The sequence below is a fragment of the Amblyomma maculatum genome, chromosome 8 (genome assembly GCF_055883805.1).
Source record: "Amblyomma maculatum isolate TAMU_Amacu chromosome 8, ASM5588380v1, whole genome shotgun sequence".
Classification (NCBI taxonomy): Eukaryota; Metazoa; Arthropoda; class Arachnida; order Ixodida; family Ixodidae; genus Amblyomma; species Amblyomma maculatum.
The window spans coordinates 85856072-85865192 of record NC_139351.1 but is presented as its reverse complement, the minus strand read 5'-3'; the positions used below and the strand labels follow the sequence as shown (position 1 = coordinate 85865192).

Below are 9121 nucleotides of genomic sequence, written 5' to 3'. Positions count from 1 at the left end.
GAGCGATCATTGAGCGCGGCTATCTAGCCGAAAGTGGTGTCACCAGGAAAGTATACTGAAACTAAAAATCGTAACAAAGAAACCGGAATGAGGAGCTGCACGTTTAAGTCATCAAGCGGGGCTATGTTGCCATAGTGCGTCCCGTGATTGAAGCCCAATTGCCTCCCAAGTTTAGGAGGGAGGGACTGGCAAAGATGAATGTAAGGAGTATATCGTCCTCTCACTCATCCACTCAGGCATCAGAAAACTGCGCAGCCAGAGCAGCTGTTGATGTTGAACTGGATACACGCAGTCCACACAAGAATAATTGTCGCCTATATGTGACTCTTTGCTATCTCGAGGTTATCCTCGCATAGATAGCACGGACGTGATGGATCTTACCATACCGCCAGTGCATGTTTTGGATTACGTCATCCTCTTCACCCTCACAGGCGTCAGCCTCGGTAAGCGATGTGCCCTCACATTCACAGTTCGACATGGTCAATTCCGATTAGAGGCATCAGATTTCTTTCATCTTAATCGAGCTGCAGCATGTCATATACTATCGCTGATCGAGAAAGTACATATTCAGAAGGAAATTGAATATCAAATCATTAAGCTTAAAGTTTCATGTATTGCATTTTATTTAGATTTGAGCTTTTAACACCAAAAGTGGTCGTAAAAATTTCAGCATCACCGCTGAAAAGTCACAATACTAGTTTTTAAAAAGTTCGCAAATAAGATGGAGTTATCCGAAGTGTTCGTGTTAGCGTATTGATGAGCTTTCAATGTGATCAGCGAACACGCACAGAAGGACTTTTCTGCGCGTGCAGGGGCCGGCCTTTACGTGTCACTGCGCAGAAGGAATCGCAGCCTCGATGAGACCTTCTTGGGAGGCCGCAGCATGCCGTCGCTACCTCTAGCGATTTCGGCAGTGGCCTCGAACGTGACGGGAATGAGCATAATCGCCTTCGTAGCACACTACTATGTTTACGGCTTCCACATGCTATGGGGTATGGCGGCGTACCTACCTGCTGGCATCGTGATCACCACCCTGTTCCTTCCCGTCATGTACCAGCTGAAGGTGACCTCTGTCTTTGAGGTGACTGCACCCTCGATGGTTTTTTGGGGGGTTTTCTTTCCAGCTTATTTTTGTTCGCCTATTGTAATGGCGCCACCGTGATCGCTGGTGAAGGCTAGTCGTCTCCTTGGCAGGGCAAAGAACGGCCCCGTCACCATGAACGTGACAATCGAGAAGTTTTTATTAGCGAAATTTCGTCCTTGCTTTTTGTCTCCCTGCAATTTGGCATTCACTACCACGTGTCGAACATTTGCTAGTTTCTCGTCTGTTCCTTCGTCGCTCTCAGATTCAAGGTGGCGGCCAAGTCACGTGATCACAGCTTTAACATTGCAAATAATGTCTTACCTACCACGTGACCACCCATACAATGAAGTCTACCACCTGGTCCACCATGTAGGACGTCATGATTCCCCAAAGCTAACGCTCTTAATCGTACGCCTGTGGCGGTTGAGCTCGTTCTTATTTTATTCTTTCCTTTACTCTCCATCCAAGTTCCTTCGTTTCGCTTTTATTCTTTTCTCCTGGGTTTTCTTAGCTGGGAAAGTAAGTAACGTGTAAGAGAGCAGATGAAAGTTGGGACTCAATATGAGATTTGTATTTTTTTTTATTTTGAAATACTGTCAATCCCAATGAGGGATTTTTACAGGAGTGGGTTACAAGGGCCCGCAGACTTTAATAATACAGGCATTCACACATATATGTACAGAAGGGTACAATCGAAAACTGTTACAATAAAATAAAAATAAAAAGAGGCAAGCAAAATAATTAAGTTAAAGATTGTCATTCAGAGGTTGACGTCATCATAGGTTCACATTATACATAAAAAATAAAACAAACACATTATTGATGTCATCACTTCCTCGAGTTTGAAAATACAGATTTTCCGGCAACTTCAATAAATTTTTTGATAGTGGACTGTGAGACCGCTGCCTGATTTAAACAGTTCCAGTCCCGCACAGCTCGCGGGAAATACGAGAAACGGCACGTGGATAACATCAAGGAAGCAAGAAATATGTAGGCGAATGTTTATACATTTGTTTCATTATGCATTTGGGGTATTGATGAAAAGTTATTAATGTAATAATTTAATGGCTGAGATATAGTTAGGTGGTCGCCTCATAAGTTCAAGTTTATTGCCTTTAGCAAGGAAAGGAGTGGCCGGAACTAAGAGCTGTAAAAACAGCTTGACGAGCTTCTGGACCCCTTCCGAAGTTGGCAGAGCAGCAGACAGAAGAAAACATTCACATATTTATAGCTAAACACGCCTATACAAATAAAAAAAACGGATAAAACTATGTACTGTTCCTTCTGTATAAAACGAAGGAACGTTATAAAATACAGCACGAATATACAAAGAAAGAAATGGGAAAGCGCTGCTAATACAGAAGACAATGGTACACTAAGATGAAAAAAATTACAAATTCATAACAGCTCTCCTCGACAATAGAGGCTGATATCGTGGTGCGACACGCAAACTGGATCAAATCCGGCAAAATATAGCTTATTCAACAATTTGGGTTCTACGTCGTGCAATACGGCGTGTCTCACGGGCAATATGACAGCCAGATGAGGGGAGACAGCGAACATTACCGAACTCAACAAATGAAATTACCGCATCACAATGAAATTACTGCATCACAAGCTGAGTCTCTCAAGTTTAGTGTGACACATGAAATATTTTGACATTGTAAGGGCGGTGAAGCTGTATTTCGTGTACAGTGTGATATTTCTCTGGGTTTTAAAACAACAACAACAACAACAACAACAACAACAACAACAACAACAACAACAACAACAACAACAACAACAACAACAACAACAACAACAACAACAACAACAACAACAACAACAACAACAACAACAACAAAAAAAAAAAAGATTTGTGATCTCTATCCAGGCAGACACATCATCGTTTAGAACTGATAGTATTTCTTTTTTTTTCATGAATCAGTACCTCCGCATGCGCTATGGCAACAGCGTTGGAATCACCTCCTCCTTCATATACTTCGTACTAAGCGTAAGTATTGCTGAAGTAACAGTTCAGTGTGCTCACTCTTGGCTGTCCACGTTTGTGTGGGAAATTAATACAAAATTAGATCTTCTCCATCGACCGATGTTAAAATGCCATTTTATTCGACGCTAAATCGTATTTCAGCTTATGGTGGTGAACATATAAGAAAACCTAAGCATGATTCTGATGCAATGTTCAAGTTTCGTTCAATCTCGTTTACTCCTATTTTCAGTTTTCGCAACAGTTCTTGTACAAATCATATCAAAAGTATGTGAGATTATTTTCTAAACCTTCAAAAATGAATACTAAGAAATTTAAAAACATTTCAAAAAAAGTCCTCTCCATGCACAACCATATCGCACTTTTCAAAACCTCTCAATGCAAGATAGCATTTTGGCAGGCTAGTTGCTAGTCAGTTGCTAGTCAGCGCCTGTGTCCTGAGGTGACGTCTTTGTTTTCGCGCTGTTTTTATCAACTTCTTTGCTCTCAATGGCTTTCCCGCCAAAGCTCCAGCGACCAGAATTTTTTGTGGTATTTGTCGGCCATATCCAAAAACTGAAGAAATATTGTGTCAATAGCATCACTTTATCGGCGCGGCGAGCTGTTGGTAGACATGAAGAGAGCAACTGTGGTTGAACTAATTTTTGCAGTTGATCTACAAAGGATGAAACATATTCTTGCTTAGTGACTAATTATCACGAAAATGCAGTTAGAGCTTCAAAGTAGTTTCCTTTGGTCACGTGACACAGTGGCGGCTAAGGCTATGAATAGAAAGTCTGTCATGAATAATATCTCAAGTATTCAAGCGACTTCCCGGGCTACATTTTGTGGTTCAGAGCGTACCTTCCACAATGCAAGCCGGAGCAGGCGGTGATAAGGCAGTCAAATATGCCTGCATCCTTTCGCTGTGCTACCTGCACTACAAAATGGCTGCAGCTATGACACAGGTGCATATGCCTAAACATAGAGAGTACATGATTGTGCTGCTACTACATTACGTCGTGATCGACAGCTGCGTATCAACGCTGTCATATTGTGCGCGTTACCCTGATTGGCCTAGGCCACCCTTATAACTCACGCTGCTGGATACCGGTTGGTAAACGGACTATACGAATGTAAGCTCAACCCTCCTGCTCTAACTTATTTGAGTAATTTGTTGCCCACAATGCATTGATTTGTGGTACTGACGGGGTCCTAGATTAGAGATTTCATGCGCAAATACATTCTTATTTCTCGTCCTATTGGAACGGATTAACGTGTTTGTTTTTAGGGCAGGCACATTGCACTAAAATATAGTCACAAGCAGTACATTTAGCAAACGCGCCAATATTCTCGTCATGCATTCGAGGCAATATACATCACATATACAGGCACATCACATATGCGACAGCGTTAAACGCCACTTTGTGCAAAAACATTTGGCGTTGTTGGTGGTTTTGAGCGAAGCATCGCGGGTATGGCTATGGCAGGTGGTAAATAGTGGCTAACATGACCGTGTACTTCTTGGTCGGCAGTCCGTACGGCTTGGAACAAAAGCGGGGCTTTATACCTATGTCAAGATGCCCCAGTACAAATATAGTGCATATGTTCCACCTTCTTGAGCTTCTAATCTGGAAAACTTAATATTTTGTCGCAAAAGAAGGCAACGTAGACATTTCTTTTTTTGGAGGCGAGCAGTGGTCACGACTGCCATTAGCGGCTGTTCTGAGCTGTGTCGTTCAGTGATGGTATCATATGCTGCCTTAAAGAATCAACAATGCTTCGTGAGTAATTTATTCTTTCATTTCACTATTCAGCAAGCCTTGGGAGGGGTGGCGATCTACAGTGCTGCTGTCGCCGTGTCAACAAGTAAGATATTGTCTGTTCTTGCTACCTTACATAGTCCTGGGCCGATTAAATCACCATCACAGAGAGAAAACTGGAGGCTCAAATATAACCAAATGAATCAGAAGATTAGAATTAAATCTTCGCACTTAAAAGCGAATTGCCGATAACCTGTGTATCCCTGCAGTGTTTTCCATGTATTGAAAAATTTGTTTTTCACTGAACTTATGCTCTTACCCATACCGACTTATTATAATGACGGCTTACGATCTGCATGAAGTTCTTTCGATTGCACTTCACCTTTAGTAGTCGTGGGCAACTTAAAAATACAATGATTATTGCTCGATGATTCACATGCATATTCAACGAAGACATTCCTGATACTCGGAGAGTCTACCAATTGTAATCATTTTTGGGCAAATGTTTACGATATGTAATATTATTAGCAAAAGGTGATAGGCATACTTTATTCTCCGATTAGAACACTTATTTTTAAGCTGAAAAGTATCAAAACGAAAAAAAAAACATTAAAATCGACGCAGCGCAATGGCAAATGAAGCTTCTGTTATTCAAGTGAATGTGTGGGTAAGTTCCCATAGCACAGTTGCGAGTGTTGCAATTGAATAAAAGTAATCTGAATCATTTGAAGAAGGTTCTTGACTGGGTTTTTTATTATCATTGTAAAATATTCTTTTAATGTCTCGTAATTTCGAGAGCATGTGAAAAAAAAAGTAAATGAAAAGTTTTCGACCACTCTAACCGTGTAGCAATACATGTTTCGAAAGTAGCCACCAAAGAGATTTGAGGGCCTATGCTAATTTTCTGACAGCAACGCCTGCAATTACTTTATCTGATATGTTGATTAAAATTTTCATAGCGGGGTTTCAGCAGTTTGAATTGCATCTCCTATTTTACAATGTTTCAAGCACTTGGGGGCCCAGTTACTCACTGTACATTGCTTTGTGCATTGCCGGTATCAGTGTCAGTTAGGAGCCAGTAAGTTGCAAGTGGAAAGAGGGGCGGGCAAATATGGGCCATTGAAAATGGTAGTGCACGTTGAAAAAAAAGCATCTCTGGGTCACTTAAGCTCTGCTAGTGAGGGCATGAAGCGATACCGTTATTTTATCCTGCCTGTGCCTCTCTGTCTGAATCTTCTTTCGCGTACGTGCACCCTGCGACTTGCTTTAGCATTAATCCCTTATTTTTTTCCTTTATCTCACACATGCTCATGAGCCTACTGTCGTAAGCTGCCACATTATGTGCAAGGCCATCCTACATCGACATAAAGACCTGCTTTAACCAAGCCGTGTGAACGTTGCTCGGTGGAATAGGATTAGCGTATGTGCATCTTTGGATGCATTCTTTTATTCCTAGGTCTTGTATTGCTTCCTTGTCTGGTGAAAAGTTGCAGCATCTAACATTCGGAAGCTGTTAACTTTGCAGAAAGAATACTTCGCGTGGTTGCTAATGTACCGTATGACGCACCACATGCCCAATCATCTAGCTGTAATAAAAAATAATACCTATAAGCGAAATGTTAGACTACAGGTTTGCATCCTTCTATAAAAGAGCAACAGCCGAAAACAACACATATTTTTTTGTAGCGTAATGGTACTTACGTGACACGAAACACCGAATACGACACGAAAAGGCACTACCTACTCCTTACCGCGATCCAGAACAAATGATCGTTCTCCAGACTAAAATATGTTCTCCCCAAAGAGTTTAACACATCATTGCATAACGGGTTGAAGAGCATGTCCGGCGCTGCTATTCGGATTGCGTTCCTTGACTAATTTCAACATGTGCAAATGTGTATAGAATTGTAAACAATATGGAGCTGCTATGCTTTTTTTTTTGTGCCTAAAATTAGATGTATCCAGATAGTTTTGAAAGTGTGCGTGTGTGTGCGTTACCTCTGCACTCTTCCGCCTATTACAAGTGTACACTTATTTCGCCCTTTCAGTCGCTACAAAACTGCACCTTTGTAGGGATGGCCAGGATTATCCAATGGTCGTAATGATTGCTTTCTGCTTTTCTCTTCAGTTTATTTGTGAAGAAAATTGAAAAATAAATATGAATTGATTTGAGCTGGGGATCCGAAGCTCCATCAGGGTTTGATTGCCATGTCGACCTTCCATTTGGGAGGAGCTACTCGAGTTGGCAGCTCCTGCCATCTTGGCCATGTAACATGTTTTTAGGGACTTTATACCTTGCTAAAGAGCGGTCTATATTTATGCCGAGTCCTCTGTCCCATGATAGGTAAGCCCGTTATACTTTGTGGCACGGGCAGAGGCTCTTTATTTTTCTTTCCTTTTGCATGCCTCAACATAATATATGTCCTATGGTAGGTAGCTTATGACTGCTGAATTACTAATTCTGGGATTAGGCATTTAGCGAATAGCGAAAGAGGACGTATACACCAAAGAGGAACCCATGGGGAGCCGCAGACAGGAGGCAATAGAGAAATTACGCTCTTAGAGAGAAATTTAGTTTGCCGTTAGCCGCGATCCACCGCCGTGACCCTCTAGCGCATGTGAACTGGGCGCGAAAGCTGATTGCTAACGACGCAAAAGGTGTATGTGCTGACATGCAATATGTGGTGCCATCTATCGACGCCAATCTGGGCATGCGCAGTGGAACGTGCGGTGGCGGATCACGGTAGCGGATCGCGGATCATGGTAAACTAAAACCATCCATTAACGCTTTCCCGTCTTACCCTGAACAGCGGAGATTAAGTGCGGCGATTTCTTGAAGACATAGCGTAAAAAAACGGGGACAACTATTACAGATGTAGACAGGAAAGGCGCTTTTTGTGTTAGTTTATTCTTTGTTTCACTTTGTCGCAGTGTATTAGCAGTTCCGCCTCTTGCAGTGCTTGGAATCTTAGCTGTTGTTTCGACTATCATGTTTGGTGTAGCAGGAACAATCTACACTGCTCTGGTGAGTTACCGCTTCGTGTTACTTGTTGAAAAGTTGTACACTTTCCAAGCGTGAGTAGTTCGTACGTGTCCTAGTTTATTGGCTTTTTCTCTATATTACAGCAGGCTAAACATTACGCTTTTATTCATAATTCATTCACGCTTTTCCTCATAAACCAGGTTGTACAGGAGGCTAAGGAATAAACCAGTTCTACGACGCCTTCCTTTCAAGAGCTATGTCAATACGGTTGCAATTTTAGAGAGGCATCTACTACCGCGGGGCTCATCACTACCTCGCATGTATGTGTAGTGATAATGAATATGAATACTGTATCTGTGTTCCTTCGCCACCACGGTTTAGGGGAGCAGATTGAAAGCTAGTTAGAACTTTGCTGCACCTATTTGCTGCATTTGCTGCATCGTAAATGAATGATTTTTGCTGAAAATAACTCAGCGAAAATTATTAAGTTATGAATAACACTAGAATATTAATGCTTGGATGATGTCGAAAATTGCCACTAGCTCTCAAGAGTAATAGGCGCTGGATTTAGCAATCAATCCTACTATAGGGACGCCAATTGAACAGCCTAAAATATTCTACAATTGTAGTCAAGTATTGCTGCAGTGCAATGCGCCTTCTGTCTTGTGATATGTGGCTGCACAAGATCTCCAAATATCGCCCTGAACGACGTCGCTTTGACTTGTAGACTTGGCGCACCTTTTCGCGACCTACAGTAGAGTGGTTCGATTCCCAGCTTGCCCACATTTAGGTTTTAAAAACAATCGCCCCTTTTTATTATCCCGGTAATTCCCAGGAATGCAAAATATTCGATCAAATTAACGGACATCATGGACTTTAACACTGATGGTTTCCTGATCAAAAATTTTGAAAAAAAAAAGAAAAGAAAAGCGGGCGGATCCAGCAGGAAAGACTTTAATGTTCGGTTCATTAAACCTTTTTTGTGAGCGAGTTGGTGCATATTGAACATTATAAAGTTATAGCGCAAGAAAAAACAACCACAGAGGCGGAGGTACCAACAAACAACGCAATCGCTTGTGTTGCGCGTCGTTACTCTGTCTCTGTGTTTTTTTATTTCGAGCTGTAACTTTATAAGGCACTATTTGGTTACAGATATGCGCTGAATTTTATCTTTCGTAGCTCCTAATGACTACAACGCTAAACTGGAGCAGGTGGATGAGTATATGCCGTAGATAAAATAAGCAATTATAAATTGCTCTATCGTCCGTGATGCAGCATTATCACCTCAAAATTTCCGAGGTTTTGGGTGGATAGGCCCAGTTTTC

At 41.7% G+C, this 9121-nt stretch overlaps 1 pseudogene; it reads left to right on the top strand.

Moving 5' to 3' along the window:
- Positions 1-370: 370 nt before the first annotated feature.
- Positions 371-9121, top strand: part of LOC146181692 (sodium-coupled monocarboxylate transporter 2-like) — a 29626-nt pseudogene continuing 20875 nt past the window's right edge.